Below are 22,138 nucleotides of genomic sequence, written 5' to 3' on the forward strand. Positions count from 1 at the left end.
CTTTTCCTTATGAATCAGGGTGAAGTCTCTCTCAGGGAGGAGTGATAGGGAATGGCAAGGGACACACTGACAAAGGAGATTAATCCGAACTGGCTTTGACAAACACTGTGGCAATTGGACAATTAAAATAGACATGGGGGGGGAAGAAGAACGAACTGGGGAGGAGGGTGGAGAAAACAGTGCAACAATGAATGAGTGAAAATCCAAAATCTCTGTAAATGTTCATTAAAATTAATAAAATTTAATAAAAAAAAAGAACTGTTGAGTTGCAGGCAACTCAATGGCACATTACAACAACAACATGGGAGTAATTGGAAAGATCATGGCTTGAATCAGGTGCAAGCCTTAGATTTTCAACTGAAATCATTGTTCTTTAAAACTTTGGAGAAGTCTTGGACAGCAAATTTTTGAAAGTAACATATCTTTTGATATCTTGACTACTGTTATCATGGGCCTTGGGTCTTGTCGGTGAGTCTAAGTAAAAGAAAATAATTGACAACTTCAATGTTTTTCCCCCCCTATACATATGGTCTTTCCTGTTGGTCCTCTGGTAAGGATTTTTGTTTCCTTTATGTTGAGATTTAACCTATATTGAATGCTATAGTCTTTGATCTGTAGCAAGTGTTTCAAGTCCTCTTCACTTTCAACAAAGTTGTGTCATGTGCACAACACAGGTTGTTGAAGAGTTTTCCCTCAATCTTTATGCCTCATTCATCTTCATATAGCCCAAGGTCTCAAATACTTTGCTCAGTATAGAGATTGAATTGGTATGGAGGAAGGATGCAACCCCTAGGTATACCTCTTTCCTATACTTTGTGCCCTTCAGACGATAGCTTTTTGGTCTATGAATAGATTTCTATAATGGATAGACTTCACTGGATTTCTGGAAGCACAGCTTCCAGAAGGAGATGCTGGGAAGAAGGTAACTAGAGATTTATTTCTGAAAATTATTAGCCAGTGAAAACTATGCGTATCAGCAGAACACAGAAACACTTACTCTAGCTCTTTCCACAAGGCTACCATGTTGAATACATAGCTAATTTGTATCGTCAAATATAATAGTCTGCATTCAAAACTAGCTGAGTCTGAGCATAAACATATAGCAAACTCCATTGCTAATTCAAGGATTGTCAGTTTGAGTCTATGCAGAGACTCTTCAGAAGAAAAGTCTGGCTATACACTATAGAGAAAAATTACACCATTATAACCCTCATGGGCCACTGTTCTACCCTGTGTCATCAGGAATTGGAATCAAGTAGGCAGTGACTAATGCTGACTTTAGAGAAACACAGTAAAAATATTGTATAGTGGCTTTGTTTAGTTTTGACACAAAAAGAATCCTGTAAAATTCTGAAATATCCATGCTTTTGTCAAAAGAACAGCTAACTGGTGTATTTGTGTTATTCTTAGCTTTGTCATTAATTTTGTGATGTTGAGCATTGCTTTTTTTCGTATCTCTTTTTTCACATTAGTAAAAGTGGAATTTGATGTGGATGGTGTTTTAGACAGGAGAACAATAGACCCCAAAGATGCTCAGAGTCTAGGAGTATGAATAAACCTAATTACCAGAAAACCAACACAGTGTTGTCGATACGTTCTGACCATACCTATTTTCTATCAGATTTCTCAAGGTCCATATCTTTATCGAAGGAGACTTAACTATCTTTCTCTGGTGGAGTGCCTGGTGCGTTTGAACTGTCAGTCTTCTGTTTAGGATACCAACACTATCTTACATGGAAAAGACAGACATTGCGTATATGAGTAAGAGTCAAAGAGATTACTCCAAATTATCCAAATGGCCTTAATGTATGTGCCCTTAAAAGCAAAAATATTTCCCAGTTGATGCCAGAGGAGGAAATAGGACTAATAGGAAAAACTGAAGAAGAGCAACATTGTAACTCGGGAGCTGTATGAGACTTTCACATGCTAAAGAATAAAAACAACGTTTGTGGTTGCTATAGTTGTGTGCCCTCAACTCAGAGCAAATTTATTGCTGACTCTCCAACAAGTTTCTAGTTGCAGTTAATCCCAAGGTAGGAGATTGCTTGTGGATCCGAATCGTGTGCCTTTGAGATTGCAATGCAGCCTCTTACCCCTAGGCCACCAGAGGTCCCACTGCACCTTCTAGAAGACAGAAAAGGCAAAAATGTGAACTCTTTGTTAACACCTGCATGAAGGAACATAGCCCTACTCCTTCACACCCTGATGTTACGTCAGTGACACCACTGGTAGACTTCTCAACCCCAGAAATGAAAACCGCATGTGTATGTGTTATTTTATGCCTGTTATTGTTGTTGTTTTGTGACATTGAGTCACCTGCAACTCATGGTGACCCTATGCACAATAGCTCTGAAAGGTGCCCTATCCTGGGCCTGTGTCACTGTATCTAGCACACCTAATCCTATTAGATTGTGATAATTTGTGACGATTACAAGAGGAGATTCATATAATACCATATTGCCTTTTGTCTTGACCCAAATTCCACATTTTGACATATACCAACATAAATTCTGGTTATGTAGCACTGAGTTTAATGAAAACATGAACTGCATGCATATCAGAGGTTTCTATCTTCCAAATTTACACATTCTCTATTCTTTGGAGAGAAAACCACTGTTTCAGATCACTGCTTGAACAAAGGATTCTATAACTATCGTCCTTTTCTGCAATAGAACTGAGAGCCTACAAAAGCCCATGCCAATTACTTTAGTCACAATCTGAACCATGCATTGCATAAGTAACAACATAATAGAGCCCTCACATTGTAATCTGTGTAGATGTATGCTGCGCTTTGAAAATCAAATATTGTTCCCTTTGACGTTTTGACAAGTAATTTCGACAACAATATACATTTGGCTAACTCATGGATGTAGTACTTCTCGTCCTCGTGATTGTGCAGGGCTTGCACTATGCTGAGAATGACAACATTTATAGAACTGACTTACATCTGCCAAGTGAACAGATGGTCTTGTCGTTTAGAAGAACAATGGAGAAGAAAGAAATCGTGAAGTGTGGGGGGTGGGCAAGACTAGTAGCGTGGGACCCAAACCACGCAATCTAAAATAGCTCAAATAGGACTGAAAACCATGCCGGCAAAGACATTGCATCATTTATTACTGAAAGGTAAAAAATAATAAAATAAAATAAAAATAGGGAAGACTTAGCTTATTTCACGTATTGATTTTGAATCTAATCCCAGGGTAATTTAGACCAATAAGCTATGAAATGATGTTGATACTTACATTTATAGAAATAGTTATTTTAAAGCATTTCCAAAGTGAATTTGATACAGAATGACATTTTCTTTTAATAGCCTGGGTGTTCCTTTCTTTTCATTTTTTAAAATGTGCATCTATAGAAGCAACAGAACACAAACAAAAGAGCTGGGATTTACCCTCATGAACTCGGATATTTTATTTCATAGAAATTGTGAGAATAATGAGGAAAATTGGTTCTTTTTTCTTTTTTGAGCCACTTTATCTTCATTGGGGGGAAAAAGTATATGTGAACTAGTTAACTGGATATGGGTGTCTTTTTGGAAAGGTCTCCACTGAATGTGTGTGTAAAATAAATGCTTGCACACATTTGTGTCTTAGGCAACCCACAAAAATGGCCCCATTTCTTGGCTTGTAAGTGTGGATGATGTTAGATGTTGTGTATTTTAGTTTTAAGATATTTAAATTTAAAAACCTATAAGGATCCTTGATGTATACATGTTTCTGGAGCAGAAATTTTACCTGTGTTTAGGCTGTATTTAGGTTATATTAGGAATATATTTTACCTCGTATTTGGGTTGAAGTAAGGGTATATTTTACATGTTTTCAGGAGGAATCTGACCTTTGAGAGAGAAAGCATGCTGGGAAAGATAAGGAGTGACAAGGTGACCACAATATCTGGCTCATCTGTGACAGAGATGCTAAGAGCTCAGCTGGATAAGGTAAGTTTCAGATTTGTTGTTTGTAGACTCACTATGAGTCATAGTCAGCTTGATGGCACTTGACAACGCGGTAAATACACACAAGGAGCTGCGGTGGTGCCACAGTTAATTGATTACAGTTACCCTGATAACCAGAAGCTCACAAGAAATATCAGGGTTCAAAGCTACAGGAAAAGATAGGCCTTTCCGTCCTGTAAAGATTTATGATCCAGGAACCTTGTGGGGAGTCACTATGGGTCAGAACAGATTCAAAACCAGTGATGGTTGTGTTTTAACACATGTATGTATATTAGAAGCAGGAGTGGAAACCACTTTCTATGAACTTTTATAAACGATGATAGTTGATTAAAGAAAGGCCTCAGATCTTTTGTTCATAGAACTGCTATGAATTGTGCTCAACTATGTGGTAATCAATAAGAAGTATATCCTGAAGGAAATGTTTTGTTTCGTTTTTAAATCTAGATCTTTATTTTTCTCCTTTAAAAAGTAACTTTTCTGCAATCCCAGAGGTACGTCATTCAAATCCACCAGATGCTCTGCTGGAGAAGGAGGGGAAATCTCCTCCTGTACCAATCAGATATAATTTGACAGTACACACACACAAAAAAGTAATAAAAGGAAAAAAAAAACAAACAAGCAAATGAAAAGTAACTTTTCTTCTATCAGGATATGCAATTAGGTATTTACCAAACTAAAACACCTCCCATTCATTAAATATTTTATAATTCAGAAATGAATTTTTTTCTTTAATATTTTTTATTCATTGCTAATTTTCTCATGTATATGAACAGACTGAAAACTCCATGGCTTGTATCAGATATACCTTATTCTTTAAAGTGATATTCTTACCTTTTAGCGCACTAAAGAGGTCTTTTACAGCAGTTTCACACAATGCAATATGTTACTTGATTTCTTGACTGCTCTGTTAGTGGAAATTGATTGTGTATCCAAGTAAAATGAAATCCTTGACTACTTCAATCCTTTCTCCATTCATCATAATCTTGTTCATTGGTCAAGTTGTAGGGATCTTTGTTTTCTCTACTTTCATTTGTATCCTCTACTGAAGCCTTTACGCTTCATCAATAGGTACTTCAAGTTGTCCTCATTTTTCAGCAGCAAGATTGTGTCATCTACATATTGAAAGTTATCGATAAGTCTTCTTTCAATCCTGATTCAGTGTTCTTCATACAGTCTAGTTTCTCAGTTTGTTTACTCAGCAGAGTATTATATGAATAGATTGGTGGAAGGATCCAACCCCAACACACACCCTTTTCTGGATTTAAGTCATGCCTACATTTACTTGATAGTGGAATGAGTTCCTTTGTCTACAGCTGGGATAAAAAATAATAGTTCATTTTCTTCTTAATATTAGATTTAATTCTTCAGAACTTATATAATGTATTGTTTTCCATGATTTTAACTATAGATCTATGGTAAATTAAATTTTTCCTATATTGAAATTCATTAATTAGGGTTTTTTCCTACTATCCTGGATTTTACTTTTCCTTTGGTTTACCAAATTTTGAAATGGCAGGGAGAAAATGGCAGCAATGAATGAATAGAAATGAACTTTAATGCCACTGTCCATGTACTCTGCATTACTTTGAGTTAATGTACGAAGTTGTTAGAAATCTCACTCTTCTAATTACACAGCAGTCTGCTCCTTGGTGTAATGTTTGAATGCTCAGTGGCTGAGTGCTTGCTGGTTTGAACACACTGGTGACTCTGAACGAGAGATCTGGCCATCCTATTCCATTGAGATTACAGACTGGGAAACCCTGCGGGGCACTTCTATTGTATTTTATAGTTCACCTTGAATAGAAACCAATACAATGGTACACAACAATCACAAAAACAATTATATAATAGGAGTTCCTAGTTGGTGTAAACAGCTAAACACTTGATTACAGATGATAGGTTGCTGGTTAGAATTTATCCACAGGCATCTTTGAACAATATCCATGTGATCTGCTCTAAAAATTCACAACCTAAAATTTTCTATAAAGAATGATTCAATCATTCCATGAGTCATAATTGACTCAAGTCCTAATGGTTTGTTATTTTATTTAAATAGTAGGGACCAAGCATAATAACTGGCTATAAAGTTATCCCACTCATAAAATGGCAAATACTGCATAGTGTCTCTGTTAAAAAGCAGGACTGACATTGGAGTTGGGGGAAAACTAAGAGGGGATAAATAATGTATACTCCATTGAAATAGATGAAGAAGAGAACAGTTTAGGAGGAATATATGATTAGATATTTTTGTCATGACAAGAGTCCAGAATGAAAGCTGCCTAGTGGACTGGAGGGATTATATTACAATGATTTTTTAGTCATATTTTTGTTGGTTTTTTTTCTTTTCAAAGAGAAAAGCAAACTGAGGGGGAAGGGAAGGGTGGCAGGGAGGAAAGTGTGCAACTCTGAATGAATGGAAATTCAATGTCTCTGTAAACTTCTATTAGAATAAATTTAAAAGACTTAAAAAAATAGGACAACAGCAAAAATAAAGCTATTTCAAAACTGAAGGATACTTTGTTCCATAATTCCTTAGCTCAGCATGCGCTAACATCTCCTTGACTGCAATTAGTGAAACAGCCTCACCAGTTGAACCAACAGGCAACATCATGATAGATGCAGGAAAGACCGAAGATGACAAGAATTATCATTCTAGAACAAACCTGATACCCCAAGTTTAAATGTGAAAAATACACTAGTTAGACAAGAGAGTGTGGACTTATGCAGATTTGAAAGCTGTATGCAAAGCATTAAATACGTATCTCTTTTCTACAGAGAACCAGAAAAAGGAGACATTTGTCCATGTCTCGAAAAGTAACAAGGACTTTGAATAATCAAACACTGACTTAGGAAAAGTAAAGAAAGTACATGAGTCTTTATAACTTGATAATGAATGGTCTTACAATTATTTCACTGACTTTCGCTGTGATGTTAGAACAAATATAAAAATATTGGCCATGGGACAAATAATGCCCCAGTTAATCAAAAAATGATCTAGAGTATTTTCAAACATTGTGTCTCAGCCAAGCAGGCTAGAGGGTGAGGACAAGAAAAATACTTTGAGCAGTTTCTCTGCCATTCTCTTCTAGAGCAAACCTGATAGCCCAAATTGAAGCGTTTCAAATTGCTTTCAAGGATGTTCTGATTTTCTTATGCACATGGAATTGTTGGAGACAAGTTTTTTTCTCCTGATACCATTACACAACTTCCGAACTTGTCAACTCTAGCGTTAGAGGTCTGATCAAAGAACTGGGTAGTTTGAGGCAGAGAAATTCTAGACAACTTTAGAGCTTGAAGTTATTTCGTGTTCTCCATATACAATAATGTATGTGTTCCATTGGATTTATAATTTGCCTAATAATTAAAAGTCAAAGCTCTGGGCTGTTTTATTTTAAAATATATTCATCTTAATTATACATACATATGTAATTTTTCTGTATCAACTTGACAACTACCCTGTGAGGTGCTTATTTATATCCCATTTTACACTCAAGGACAGCGAAGGACAGGAGGATCAGGAGCTTGCCAAGAGTACATCTTCTGTGAGGCACAGCCAGAATTTGGATCCATATCTATTTAACATCCAACTTCTACCAGCCCTGCTAGAAATGTGAGAAGGGCTTGGCAGCAAACCTGCATTTTTAGCCCAGATCTCATTCCAAAACATTGATAAATCAGAGGAAGGCGTGAGGCTTTTGGTCTGATTGGCTTATTAATTGTGCTTTGGTGAAGCTGGTAGCATGTTAGGATTCTTTGGGACCTGCGCTTTTATTGTGAAAAGGGATCAACGGTGGTTTGAGCACTCAGAGACTCTATATCTTTCTTCCAATTATATCAGGGATTCCTGGAGTGAAAATATAACAGGACTATAAAAGGCTCTCAAGATGAAATGCATGCAATGTTAAAGAAGACATGAAAAATGACTCTCTTCTAAATTTTTAGGTGATTCTAGAGATGAGCAAATGAAACAAGTCAGCCACACTCCCATTGATTCCATACAACATACACTCACATGTATTTGACAAAAATGAAATATTACATTATTCTAAAGAAACAAAACCAACAAGTAGAAATGGAAAGGACAATGCTGTCAGTTCTGACTTTAAGCAACCCTCCAAATGTGTTAACAAGGTTGTAAATCTTTCAGGATAAGGCTGTGCATATTTCTTCTATGGAGAGGGTTGTAAATTTGAAGATGCTGCACTGCAATCCCAAAGGCACACAGTTCGAGGCCACCAGCTGCTTCCTGGGAGAAGGATGGGCAATCTCCTCCCATGTGCTTATCTGCCTCTGAAAACCCACCGGAGGGTCAACTATGGGTTGGTTCCAACTCCACGGTACACAACAATACATCAACCACCTTTGGATTAACTGTGTGATTCATTATGTACTTCACCTCACATACTTTGGCCATGTTGCTAGGAAAGGCTATTCCTCATAAAAGACATGATGCTTGGGAAGGCAGAGGATCAAGGAAGAAGAAGAAGACCCTCAGGCAGGTGGATTGAAAGAGTGGCTGCCACATGGGCTCCCTCGTGTGTCAGGAAGTGTAAGGATGTATAGGACAGCACAGAATTTCGATCTCTGTTCATAGGTTTGCTATGGGTTGTACTTGACTCAACGGCATCTAACAACAACAACTCATAGCATAACTCAAAGAGAGGTTAAACCAACTCATAGCAGAACTTCCAGCAGCCTTTCAGGATTGGTAAATCACAGGAGAGGAGATCACCCATCTTTCACCCTTGGATGCACTGGTGAAGTTCAGTCATGAGAGGAACAATACTTTATGGTTGTTATTGTCATCTATCATTGAGTCAGAACCAACCCACAGCTGACACTCGGGAAGGGGGGGTGTTTCAGAGGCAAATAATTGCACAGGAAGAGATTGTCCGTCATTTTCCGGCAGAGCAGCTAGTGGATTCGAACCGGTGTCTTTGAAATGGCATTGCAGCTTTTTGCCACTAGGCCAACAATACTTTAAGGTTAGCAATGTAAACTTCTACTTTCTGAGTGATCAAGGTTCTTTAAAGTTAGTGCTGACCCTCCTGATAGTTGAAATATTTGGCTATGTGGTATTGCATTTACTACAAGCTTTGTTTTCTGGTGATTACAATTGCAGTGCCCATTTTCTTAAGGCATACCACCAGTAAAGGTTAAGTGTTCAAGAACCAGTGATGCTGCATTTTTGCTGATCATCATATTGTTCCCAGCATCAAGGACAGCAAGAGCCTCAAGGACATACTTGGACTTTATATGGTTAGAAAACATGGCTTAAAGATGGAATTTATTTCTCATCACTGTGTGATTAATTGCTCATTTGGAGAGCTGATTACTGCATTGTCCCAAATATTAATCAGTGATCAGTTAAACAATATTTCTGATTTGGTTTAGGAGTGAGATTCACTTGGCCAAGAATGAGGAAAAAGTATGTCAAAAACCCACTGGTACTCAAACTTCTAGGATAACTGCTAAAACTAATCAGAGTTTTGACATTGTCTACAAAAGCAGATTTCTGAAGCTTGAGGAAATTAGTTTATTATCTTTCCAAAAGTTTGAATTATGTGTATCCCCAAGTTGACATTCTGTGTTGTGTGGCAAAGGTCCATCCTTCTGCAGAATTGTATTGTGATTGAGGTCAGGTGTTGTATGAGAAAATTCAGAAATAGAGATGAGATGAATGTAAAATAATTTCTTTACCGGCTTCAAGAATAGCAAAACTCCCATTGTAGATTATGGCTTGCCTGCAATTGCAGTTGAGTTGCTTCTGAGTGGATGGTGGTGAGTTTGTTCAGTTTGAATTGCTGAATGTATTTGCATGTATATGTACACATATGCACATGTATATTGTTGTTGTTGTGTGCCATTGAGTTGGAACTGCTCCATAGCTGACCCATTAAGGTTGCAGTGCAGCTTCTTACTACTATGCTACCAGAGCTGCCTGTATGCACATCCATTGTTGTTGTTGTTATGTGCTGTCGAATTACCTGTGTCTCACAGCAACCCTGTGTACGATAGATCTGAAGTCTGCCCTTTTCTGAGCCAGTCTCACTTACTCTAACACACTTACCCCTCTTGCCCTACTTATTATGCTAAAATGTTGTTGTTGTTGTTATGTTCCATCGAGTCGCTTGTGACTCATAGTGACCCTATGTACAACAGCCCTAAACTCTGCTCTATCCTGTGCCAGTCGCACTGCTTCTGACACACCCATCCTGATTACCCCACTCACTGAATCAATCCACTTCATAGAGGGTGTTCCTCCCCTGCATTGTCCCTCCACCCTCCCAGGCATGATGTCCCTCTCCAAGGACCTCTCCCTCCTTACAACATGTCCGAAGTATGTCAGATGAAGCCCCAGAATCCTTGCCTCCAAGGAGCAACCTGATTTAGCCCTCTTCAGGATGAATCTGTTTGTTTTCTTGGTAGTCCATGGTACATTCAATACTCTTCTCCAGCACTACAGCTCAAAGGCATCAATTCTCCTTCTATCCTCCGTAGTCATTGTCTAACTAGAGTGGCAAAAACAGTACTATTTATTTATTAAATAAAGCTGGGTTATCTGGGCAGTTCTGTGCATTTGTTCCTAGTGTATCTTCTTTTAGCTAATGATGGGTCTTTTGGGAACTGAGCTCACCTAGAATGCCAGCATCAATTAGCAGATCACGCAAAGGTTTCTCAAGATCTTGTCCCCCATGTTGCCTTTAATTATTCCATAATCTAGCAAAGATATTTAACTTGAAGACTTAATGCTTAAACAGAGTCCTCCAAGAAAACAAGACCCACTGTACAAGCACATACCAAGTACTGTTTTCATCACATTTTGTAATTCTCCATTTGGCCAGCACAAATAATGTGTAAAAAAACAAAGGGGGGGAAAAAGAAAAATAGAGGAAGAAATGAGAGAGGGTGAAGATTAATGCAATTCTTTCAAAATATTGTGATTTCTCCAGAACTGTGTTATAGAATGGATTATTCTGTAATATTAAGATTATTTTGTAATATGTGCAACTTTCTGTATACCTCAGGTTTATATAAATTATTTTCATTTTAAATACCTATTGTATTTCCATCATGTTTCTAGTAGATCAAAGTAGTTAGTGGCACAGGCTCTAGGGCAACACTGGGTTTGAAGTTGAGCTTTTCTATTATTGTTACTTAGCCGTTGCTTATCTATTATTGTATCTATCTGCATCAGTTCTCTTGCCTATAACATGGGCTTACTCATAGTATTACCTAATGGGGCAGTTGTGAGAAACAAATGGGTCAATGAAGTACTTAGAATAGTGACTGGAAAAATCTTCGGGTTGCAATAGGCTGTCCCATTATGATTTACCGTAGTTACTGGGCTATCTTTTTCTAACTAAGTTAATTGTGTCATTTTATTTTTCCACCCTTGTTCACTCATTCATCCATTCCAATGCACCATGTCTCCCCAACTCTTGACATAAGGCTCTAGCTTGAAGGATTTCATTGTCTGGGGAATAAAGTGGACAAGAATCCAAAGCTCCAGTCAAGGGACTTTAAGGGGTGCTGGGACGAACATTTTCTTACAAAGTCAAGTTTAGAGATTTTTTCCCCCTTTTTATATATCACATCTATTGTTGTTGTTGTTATGTGCCATCGAGTCACCTGTGACTCACAGAGACCCTATGTGACACAGCCCTAAACCCTGCTCTATCCTGTGCCAACTCACCGTCTCTGACACACCTACTCCCATTACCCCAGTCACTGAATTAATCCATCTCATCGAGGGTCTTCCTCTCCTGCGCTGTCCCTCCACTCTCCCAAACATGATGTCCCTCTCCAAGGACTAGTCCTTCCTTGCAACATGTTAAAAGTATGTCAGACGAAGCTTTGGAATCCTTGCCTGCAAAACCTTCACATCTGTAGAAAATAAAGCAGTCCATCTTCCTGCTATTTAATATTTTTAGATACAAGCACAGAAGCCATTTCAAACAAAAGTGTTCCTAAATATTCATATCTATTTTAAGTTCATTGTCAAACATAAAATTTTCAAGTGAAACAAACCCACTGCTGTTGATTTTATTCCAACTGAAATCAAACCCCTATTGGCTTTCTGAGGGAATACCTTTTTAGAGGAGGGGATTGCTGACCTGTGTCTCTCGGAGATGCTGTTGAATTTGAACTGCTGAATTTTTGGTTTGTAACTCAGTACATTATATACTATGGTATCAGTGATCCTTCTAGAGTCTATATCTCAAAACCTATGAGCACAGAGTCAGAACTGACAGATAACTGACCCTTCAGTAGGTTCCCAAGGCTATAAATTACATAAGGAGATCACTGATCTTTCTCCTGCAGGGCAGCTGATGGGTGCAAACTGCAGAGAGGCATGGCCTGAGGGCTAACGGCACACTCTGTAGGTGCAGCATCAACTGAGCTCTCATCTACTGTATGCAGAAGAACGTGAGAAGGAACATTTATTCACAGTGCGGAGCATGCAGAGTTTGTGCTCTCAACGTTACACAAGAATTTCATTCAGAAGCCTGTGCCTTGTTTTGTACTTTTCTGTGTAAAGTGATGGTAAATTTCCATTCAAATTCCGAACAACTCACTGCTGTCATGTTGAATCTGACTAATAGCTGACACTCCAGTGAGTTTCCAAAGCTAATGTCTACAAATTCAACACTCATTCAATGGAATTGTAACCACCCATAGCTAATGCTCCAGTAGATTTCAAAGGGAGATTGTGTATCTTTTTTCTGCAGATTGGCTGGTGGATTGAAACTTCGAGAAAAACATAGCCTTTGACATAGCAGCACAACTGTCTATGAAGCGCCCTCACAAATGTCCACACTCTCCTCCCTAAAAAGGGTATATATTCTAACTCAACTTAATATTACATTGCTTATTAATATTGAGATGTGCTTTGCTCAATGAAATGAGGGTCAGTGATGAGTTGGTTGTAACCTGGCAGTTTATAGCAACAATAAAGAACAACAATATGATTGTCTTAGTCAATTACTTTCCCCCTCTGTCACAACAGTGGGAATTGTAAGATCAGGGGGGTTCTACCAGCCTGAACTTCAGAAAGAGCACATTCCTCACCTGAAATGGGTCCACAACTGAAGCAGAGTGTCAGCTATTTTTCAAGCCTGCGACAAAGAAAGGCCTGCAGTTGAAGTCTCTGCTATTTACAAAGTTATTCTTTGGAGGGGTGTCTGTGTTCGTTTGTTTGTTTGTTTGTTGAGCATTGTTTCCTAAATCACAATAGAAATATCTAGTTCCCCGAGTGGTGGTGGTGTTGTTATTATGTGCCATCGAGTTGCTTGCCACTCATAGCGACCCTATGTACAACAGCCCTAAACTCTGCTAATCGAACTGACTCTGACCCACCCATCCCGATTACCCCAGTCACTGAATCAATCCGCCTCATAGAGAACCTTCCCCTCTTGTGCTGTCCCTCCACCCTCCCAAGCATGATGTCCCTCTCCAAGGACCTCTCCCTCCTTACAACATGTCCAAAGTATATCAGACGAAGCCTCAGAATCCTTGCTTCCAAGAAGCAGCCTGGTTTAGCCCTCTCCAGGATGAATCTGTTTGTTTTCTTGACAGTCCATGGTACATTCAATACTCTTCTCCAGCACCACAGCTCAAAGGCATCAATTCTCCTTCTATCCTTGCTAGTCATTGTCCAACTCTCTGATACATAAGAAGTGATTGTGAAGACCATGGCCTGTATCAGATGCACCGTAGTCTCCAGAATGACGCCATTGCTCTTTAGTACGTTAGAGAGGTCCCTAACAGAAGACTTTCCCATCGCAATATGTCTTTTAATTTCATGACTGCTTGTGCCAAGAGTGTTGACTCTGAAGCCAAGCAGATTAAAGTTATTAACAACTTCAATTCTCCACCATCCATTCTGAAGCTGCCAATTGGTCCAGTGGTGAGAATCTTTGTCTTCTTGACATTGAACCTAAATCGATACTGATGTCTGCAGTCCTTGACCCTTCGCAGCAAGTGTTTCAGGTCCTCCTCAGTTTCAGCAAGCAGGGTTGTGTCATCTACATAACACAGACTGTTGATAGATCTTCCACCAATCCTGATGCCACACTTCTCCTCACAGAGCCCAGTCTCTCGGATAATCTGTTCTGCATACAGGTTGAAAAGGTATGGAGACAGGATGCATCCCTGGCGTACACCCTTCCCAATTTTGAACCATGCAGTGTTACTCTGCTCTGTTGTGACTACTGCCTCTTGGTCCAAGTATAGGTTTTGCATTAGCACAATTAAATGTTCTGGGATTCCCATTCTTCTCAGCGTCAGCCACAGTTTGTTATGATCCACACAGTCAAATGCCCTTGCATAGTCAATGAAACACAGATAGACATTCTTCTGGTATTCCCTACTTTCAGCTAAGATCCATCTAACATCAGCTACAATATCCCTAGTACCACGACCCCTTCTAAACACAGCCTGGATTTCTGGCAGTTCTCTGCTGATGTGCTGTTCCAGTCGTTTTTGGATAATCTTCAGTAGAATCTTGCTTGCATGTAAAATCAATGAGATTGTTATATAGTTTCCACACTGTTGGGTCACCCTTCTTTGGGAAGGGTGAAGTATTCAAAATAAACCCCAAATTTCTGTACTGTTCTACTTTGTATAATGGTTCTGAATTTGAATTGTATCGTCTGTGTCAAGAAAGAGAGCATTGTATGTAAGATCTCCCTCTCTCCAAGGGAAGACTCATATGGATGAAAGCATTCATTAAACGAGGACTAGATTCTTTCAACTGATCAGAGTGGTAAAATATAGGATTGTGGTTGTTGTTGTTGCTGTGTGCCATTGAGTCACTTGTGATTCACACTGACCCAATGTATAACAGCCCTAAAACCGGTCTATTCTGTGCCACTCTTGTCTCTGTCATATCTACTCTTATTAGTCCAGTCCCTGAGTTAATCCATCTCATTGAGGGTCTTCCTCCTTTATGCTTTCTCTCCATCCCTGCAAAAGCATGATATCTCTTTCCAAGAACTGGTTTCTCCTTGCAACATATGTATGTCTATGTCAGTATCAATGTATGTCAATGTATATCAGCCTCCGAATCCTTTCCTCCAAGAAGTAACCTGGTTTCACCCTCTCTAGGTTAAACCTGTTTGTTCTCCTGGATGTCCATGGCATATTCATTACTCTTCTCCAGCACCACAGCTCAAAGGCATTTATTCTCTATCATTCCTAATCATTGTCCCGTTTTCTGATGCATAGCAAGTGATTGTGAAGACTATGACCTGGTTCAGGCGCACATTAGTCTCCAGACTGATGTCATTGCTCTTCAGTACTCTGGAGATGTCCCTGACAGGCAACTCTCCCAATGCAATTCATCCTCTGAATTCCTGGCTGCTGGTACCAAGAGTATTGATTGTGAAGCCACGAAAACTAAAGCTATAAACAATCTCAGTCTCTTTACCATCTGTAATAATGCTGCCAATTGGCCCAATGGTGAGAAATCAGTGTGTGTGTGTGTGTGTGTGTGTGTGTGTGTATTGGGGGGGGGGCGATGAAAGGAAGTAGCAATGTACAGCAGTTCAGTAGCCAAGAAGTTCAGAAGGTCTGGGATGAGGACATCAGGACCAAAAGTGGGAGGTCAGGAAGGTGAAAGAGAGCCAAAGAGAGAGAAGAAACCTACTGACTAAGACTTAAAAAAAAAAAAAAAGAAGAGAAAGAAACAATAGTCTATCATTCATGAAAACAGTACAGTTGGGGGAAAAAATATCTCCAGGGAGCACTAGATAATAGAGAAATAAATCATATTGAAAACAGAGTAGAGAAAACAAATATCCTGACCAACTGAGGTTCTTCCCAGTACTGCAAGGTCTATTTGATATTCTCAATTCAATTGAGATTATTGAGTAAGCAAATATTAAAAGTGGATTATCTCAATAGGCTCAAAAAGGCATTTGGCAAAATTTCACACCTTTCCATTTTCAAGTGTCAAAAATGTGGCAAAAAGGCAGCTTCTTCTATAAAATAAAGTTGTCATAAACAAAACAAACAGATAAAAATATAAAAATAAACAGAAAATAAAGCAACCTAATAGTTTTACATAACATTTAATGGAAAAGGCAAGGCCCTTTCCTTAAAATGAGAAAACAAGGAAATAATGACCTCCCTCATCCTTCCTCTTTCATATTGGACTGGAAAAATAAATAAGCAGAGACCTAAGTAAAGAGAATTCACTTGACAAAGATATAAAACTGTCTTTTTAGTTGGATATAAAATAAATGTGTTCACATAAAAATTTTACAAATTACCAAAGCTGCTAAAACTGATGTGTAAAAATTCTTTGAATTTCCATATACCAGAGACTGAATGGGGAACTCTGATGGCATAGTTCTTAGATTGTTGCACTTCTAACCCAAAGGCCTGCCGTCTCCAGGAATTCAAATCCATCACTTACTCCAAGGGAGAAACATCGTGCTTGGAAAGGTTGGGGTTGGAAAAGGAGAGGAAAACAATCAACCAGGAGAATGGACACAATGACCTGAGCAACGGGCTCCAGTGTGAAAATTCTGAGGATGGCACAGAACAGGACAGGGTTCAGAGCTGTTTATAGGGCTGCCATGAATTACATTCGATGTGACATGACATCTAACAACAATATGATTTACAGGTACAGAAAACCCATCAAGTGTTGCTTTAAGTCTTAGCCTACGCTATGGCAGTGAATTTGAAGGTTTGTTTGTTGGTTTTTTTTAATTTTAGTTTTGAGAAATAAACTATTAGTACTTACTGTCTAATAATGTATATCTAGAATATGGACATATAATTACTTTTTAAAACACTGTTTACAATAGTACTCAAGGACTTGAGGGTCACATTTAAAAAAGAACTATTTAACATAGACAATAAGACCCCCAAAAGCACTGACTATGAAAAGAAATGAAACTGATAAGTTGAACTTGATCAAAATGAAGAGCTTCTGCTCTCTGAAAACTAGTGTCAAGGCCACAGACCAAGACAATGTCCTTGTAGAATATATAACATATATTTTATGTAAATATTAAGGAGACAACACTTTTCTAAATGGGCAAATATTTCAGCAAGAATTTTACCACAGAATACATATAAATTATTACTAAATATTGAATAAAGCCTTGGGCATTATTAGTTATCATGTAAATTGAAATGAAAAGCATAATGAACTTGAACATCTATAATTGAAAAAAAACAACTTAAAATACCAAAAATAGGCAGAGGTGTAGAGTAGTTGGATCTATGTTACATATACGCTGTCATGATTGTAAAATAAAAATTGGTGTGACAATTTCTCATAAAGTAAAATATATTGTTGTTGTTCGCTATTGTTGAGTTGGGAATGACTCATAGGGACACTTTGAACAAGCAGTCTGAACACTGCCCTATCCCGTGCTACCCTCACAATCCGTGACACACGTTCAATGGCACAGTCCCTCAACTCTCTACCAACTTTGAAGAGGCCTTCCTCTCTTCAGCTACCCCTCGATCTTCCCAAGCATGATGTATTTCTCTGAAGAGTAATCTCTCCTGGCGACATACCCAAAGTATGTGATATGAAGCTTTAGTCACTATATAATTATACTCATCATAGCTATTCATGCAAAACAAGGCAAAAATATATGCCTATAGAAAGATATGTACAGAAAATTGGCAGGAATATATGTGTGTGTGTGTGTGTGTGTATATATATATATACACACACACACACACATATATACATATAATGACATGTATCCGGTGACATAGTTTGCTGTTGTCTAATTGTTTATTACTTTGACATTTTCATATATAGTTAGCTGTGCATAAAGACAATTTTACTTGGAGAGGCTGGAAACAGAGGGATGTGGATGTACACGGGGAAGTGGGGGTTAATCATTGGATTGTACAATTTGATGGGTGGGAGATGAGGGAAATTGAAAGAATTTGTTCAAATTTGTATTAGACTGTTGTAAATAGTTTAAAAAAAGCTTGGGGGGGAAGGGAAAACGGGGTAAAATGAGCAACATTGAATGAATGAAAATCTAACTTCCCTATAAACTTCTGTTAAAATAATAATTAAAATAAAAAAATTAATAAAAAAGAAAAAAATTTACACCAAATTATATATCCATCAATAAGTTGAAGGGTGTGAAAACCATAGAACAATATCATTGATTTCACATGCAAGAAAGATTCGGCTGAAGATTATCCAAAAACGACTGGAACAGCAAATCAGCAGAGAACTGCCAGAAGTCCAGGCTGGGTTTAGAAGGTGTCTTGGTACTAGAGATATTGTAGCTAATGTCAGATGGATATTGACTGAAAGCAGGGAGTACCAGAGGAATATCTATCTGTAGATTGTACTAGCAGTTATTTTTTCCATTTTTTATTCCTGAGATAGTATACCATGAGATTGTCTGATTCAAAGGGACCAAATCCATTTATTATGCAAAGGCATTTGACTGCGTGGATCATGACTAACTGTGGCTTACTCTGAGAAGAATTGTGCTAATACAAAACCTATACTTGGACCAAGAGGCAGTCGTCAGAACAGAACAAGGCAACACTGCATAGTTCAAAATTGGGAGGGGCGTATGCCAGGGATGTGTCCTGTCTCCATACTTTTTCAACCTGTATGCAGAACAGATTATCCGAGAGGCTGGGCTCTATGAGGAAGAGTGTGGCATCAGGATTGGTCGAAGATCTATCAACAGTCTGCATTATGCAGATGACACAACCCTGCTTGCTGAAACTGAGGAGGAACTGAAACGCTTGCTGCAGGGGGTCAAGGACTACAGCCTTCAGTATGGCTTGGAGGTCAATGTCAAGAAGACAAAAGATACTCACCACTGGACAAATTGGCAGCATCAGGATGGATGGTGAAGAGACTGAGATTTTTCACAGCTTTAGTCTCCTTGGCTCTACAGTCAACACTCTTGGCACAAGCAGTCATGAAATTAAAAGACATATTGTGATGGGAAAGTCTGCTGTTAGGGACCTCTCTAAAGTACTGAAGAGCAACAGTGTGTCTTTGTAGACTAAGGTGTGTCTGATACAGGCCATGGTCTTTGCAATCACTTGCTATGTGTCAGAAAGTTGGACAATAACTAGGGAGGACAGAAGAAGAATTGATGCCTTTGAGCTGTGGTGCTGGAGAAGAGTATTGAGGGTACCATGGACTGCTAAGAAAACAAACAGAATCATCCTGGAGAGGGTTAAATCAGGTAGCTCCTTGGAGGCCAGGGTTCTGAGGCTCCATCTAACATACTTTGAAAAGGTTGTAAGGAGAAACTGGTCCTTGGATAAGGACATTATGCTTGGGAGGGTGGAGGGACAGCACAGGAGGGGAAGGCCCTCTGGGAGGTGGATTGATTATGTGATTGGGGTAATCGGGATGAATGTGTCGGAGACAATGAGATTGGCACAGGACAGAACAGAGGTTAGGGCTGTTGTACATAGGGTCTCTATGAGTCACAAGCGACTCAACGGCACATAACAAGAACAACAAATGTATTACACCAGGGCAAAGAAGCAACCTATAAGCATACCCACCAAAACAAATAAATCTCAACATTATTGTGCTGGAGGAAAAAAGAATAGTTACTGTGAGTAACTATGAATACTATATAATAACATAACATAACGAACATAACATAACAAACATAACATAATATAAATATATAATAATATAATATATGTTGTGTTGTTGTTATGTGTCATCGAGTCATTTGTGACTCCTAGCGAGATGGTGCCAGTCGCATATATATTTATATATACAGGTAAATATTGTTGAATAGGAACAAACTCCTAGCTGACTCTCTATAGTGGGTTTTCAGAGGCAGTAAATTGCTTGGGAACATTTTCTTTATCTTTTGTAACAGATGGAATATTTGAATCATGTGCCTTTGAGTTGACAGTGACACTGCTTATCATTAAGCCACCAGTGTGTTCCATTCTATCATCTATCTATCTATCTATCTATCTATCTATCTATCTATCTATCTATCTATCTATCTATCTATCTATCTTAGTTGTTTACTGTAGCATCAGAAGTAACCTATAGCTGACCCTCCAGCGGGGTTTCAGAGGCAGTTAATCACAGGAGAGGAGATTGTCCATTCTTCTCCTGCAGAACAGCTGGTGGCCTTGTACACAGTGCCTTTGGGATTGCAGCACGTCTTGTTGCCACTAGGCCACCACACACATATATATGCTATGTACTAACAGACATATACATATTTTCATATATATACATATTCTCATATACATATGCACACACACACACACACACACACACACACACACGTGTGCATACATACATATATTTCTCTTTTATCTCTTGTAATCCAAAAACCCCCAAACATATTGCTGGTTAGTCTGACTTACGGCCACTCCATAATTTTGCAGACTAGAACTACTAGTAGAGTTTCCTTGACTATTGTATTTATAGCAGCAGATCCCTTGGCCTCTTTTTCTATAGCACTGCTTCAAATCCCCTGCCCCAGAGTGGACTGATCCCAACTCACAATGATCCTCCACTGCATTTCCCAAGCTGTTAATCTGGATGGGAGAAGACTGCCCCTTTCTCCCTTGGAGTCACCTGTTAACCACAAAAGGCAAGTTGCCTGTAGGTTAGCAGAGTCACCAGGAAAAGACAGGGTAAGGTGGGCATAATTCAATAGGGATTAATTTTATAAAACACAGTGTATGGGAATGATCATGTGAAACACACTGTAAGTGAAGAAAAGTAGGAAGCACAATATATACAAATTCTGTATGAAACCAATATAAAATAAAAATATAAATAAACCATTCAGGTATGAGGGCTTCTTAGGGTACTACTTAGTTGGTTAAAATCACCAACTCTTGGAATTGTTCTCTTTTTTACTCATAGCTGACTGACTAGAGGATTTTGTTATTGTTGTCCTGTACCATTGAGTTAGAATTGACTTGTAACTTCAGGGTTTTCAGAGGCAGTTAAACTCATAGGAAAGTTCCCGTCCTTCCATAGAGCAGCTGGTGGATTTGTACCATGTACCTTCTGGATTGCAGCATAGTTTACACTAGTGCCTGTAAATCTCATAGGATTTTTGCTGAGTAGCTGCTGGTGGATTCAGACAAGCATAGAGGAGACATTTTTGTGTTAACTCCCTCTAGACAATGCACCTTAAGATCAAATCAGAAGAAAAAAAATAAAAATCTTTGAGCTCCCCAAGGATCATGCCAAAATAAGTTAATTTTAAAAGTAATTGAGGAAAAACACCCACAAAAGTCTTCTAGAATAATGGAGTATTTCAAGGCAGGATTAAATTAGTCAGCTCCTAAATGTAATTAATACATATTATTGTTATGTGCTAGTGAGTTGACTATAATTCATAATGGCCCTGTGAACAATAGCTCTGAACTCCGTCTTATCCTGAGCCAATCTCATCATCTCTGACACATCTGACCCTGTTATCAGAGACACGGGGGTCCTCTCCCAGGATGACCCTCTACTTTCTCAAGCATGATAGTCTTCTGCAAGGACTTGTCCCTCCTGGCCTAATGCCCAGAATATGCAAGATGGAGTTTTATAACCCTTTCCTTCAAGAAGCAACTTAGTTTCATCTTCTGGAGGACAAACGAGTTTGTACTCTTAGCAATGCGTGTATGTACAACACTCTTCTTCTGCACTGCTACTCAAAGTCATCAATTCTTCTTTTGTTACTCTAAGTCATTGTTGGTCTCTCTGATGTGTAGCAAGCACGTGAGAAAATTATGACAGGCACACCTTAGTCTCTCAACTGATATAATTGCTCTTAGCACTCTTGAGACTTTCCTAAAGCAATTGATCTTTTGATTTGTAACTGCTCCAGTCAAGAGTGTTGATTGTTCATCTGAACAAGATAACCTTGTTAACAACCTCATTTTTTTAATTGGCCCAGTGGTGAGCATCTTCGTTTTCTGGGTGTGAAGATGAAATCCATGGGTTTTTTTTTTTGCATTCCTTGACCTTCTGAAGCAAAGTCCCTCTCCAAATTCTTCTCACTTCATGTTATCTGTATAAAGAAAGTTATCGATGAGTCCTCCTCCAATCCTGATGTTACTTTCTTCTCCATAAAGCCCAGTCTCCTGAATGGTCTGTTCTGCATATCATTTGAAAAGGTATGGAGAAAGCATGCATTACTTATACACTCCTTTCTTGATTTTGACCCATGCAGTGTT

General features: G+C 38.6%; 1 pseudogene; it reads left to right on the forward strand.

Moving 5' to 3' along the window:
- The first annotated feature begins 3,853 nt into the window (after nt 1-3,853).
- LOC102860260 overlaps nt 3,854-22,138 on the forward strand; it is a 120,847-nt pseudogene continuing 102,562 nt past the window's right edge.

Source organism: Elephantulus edwardii, unplaced genomic scaffold (assembly GCF_000299155.1).
Source record: "Elephantulus edwardii isolate Elephantulus edwardi_28Jun2011 unplaced genomic scaffold, EleEdw1.0 scaffold00112, whole genome shotgun sequence".
NCBI classification, from domain to species: domain Eukaryota; kingdom Metazoa; phylum Chordata; class Mammalia; order Macroscelidea; family Macroscelididae; genus Elephantulus; species Elephantulus edwardii.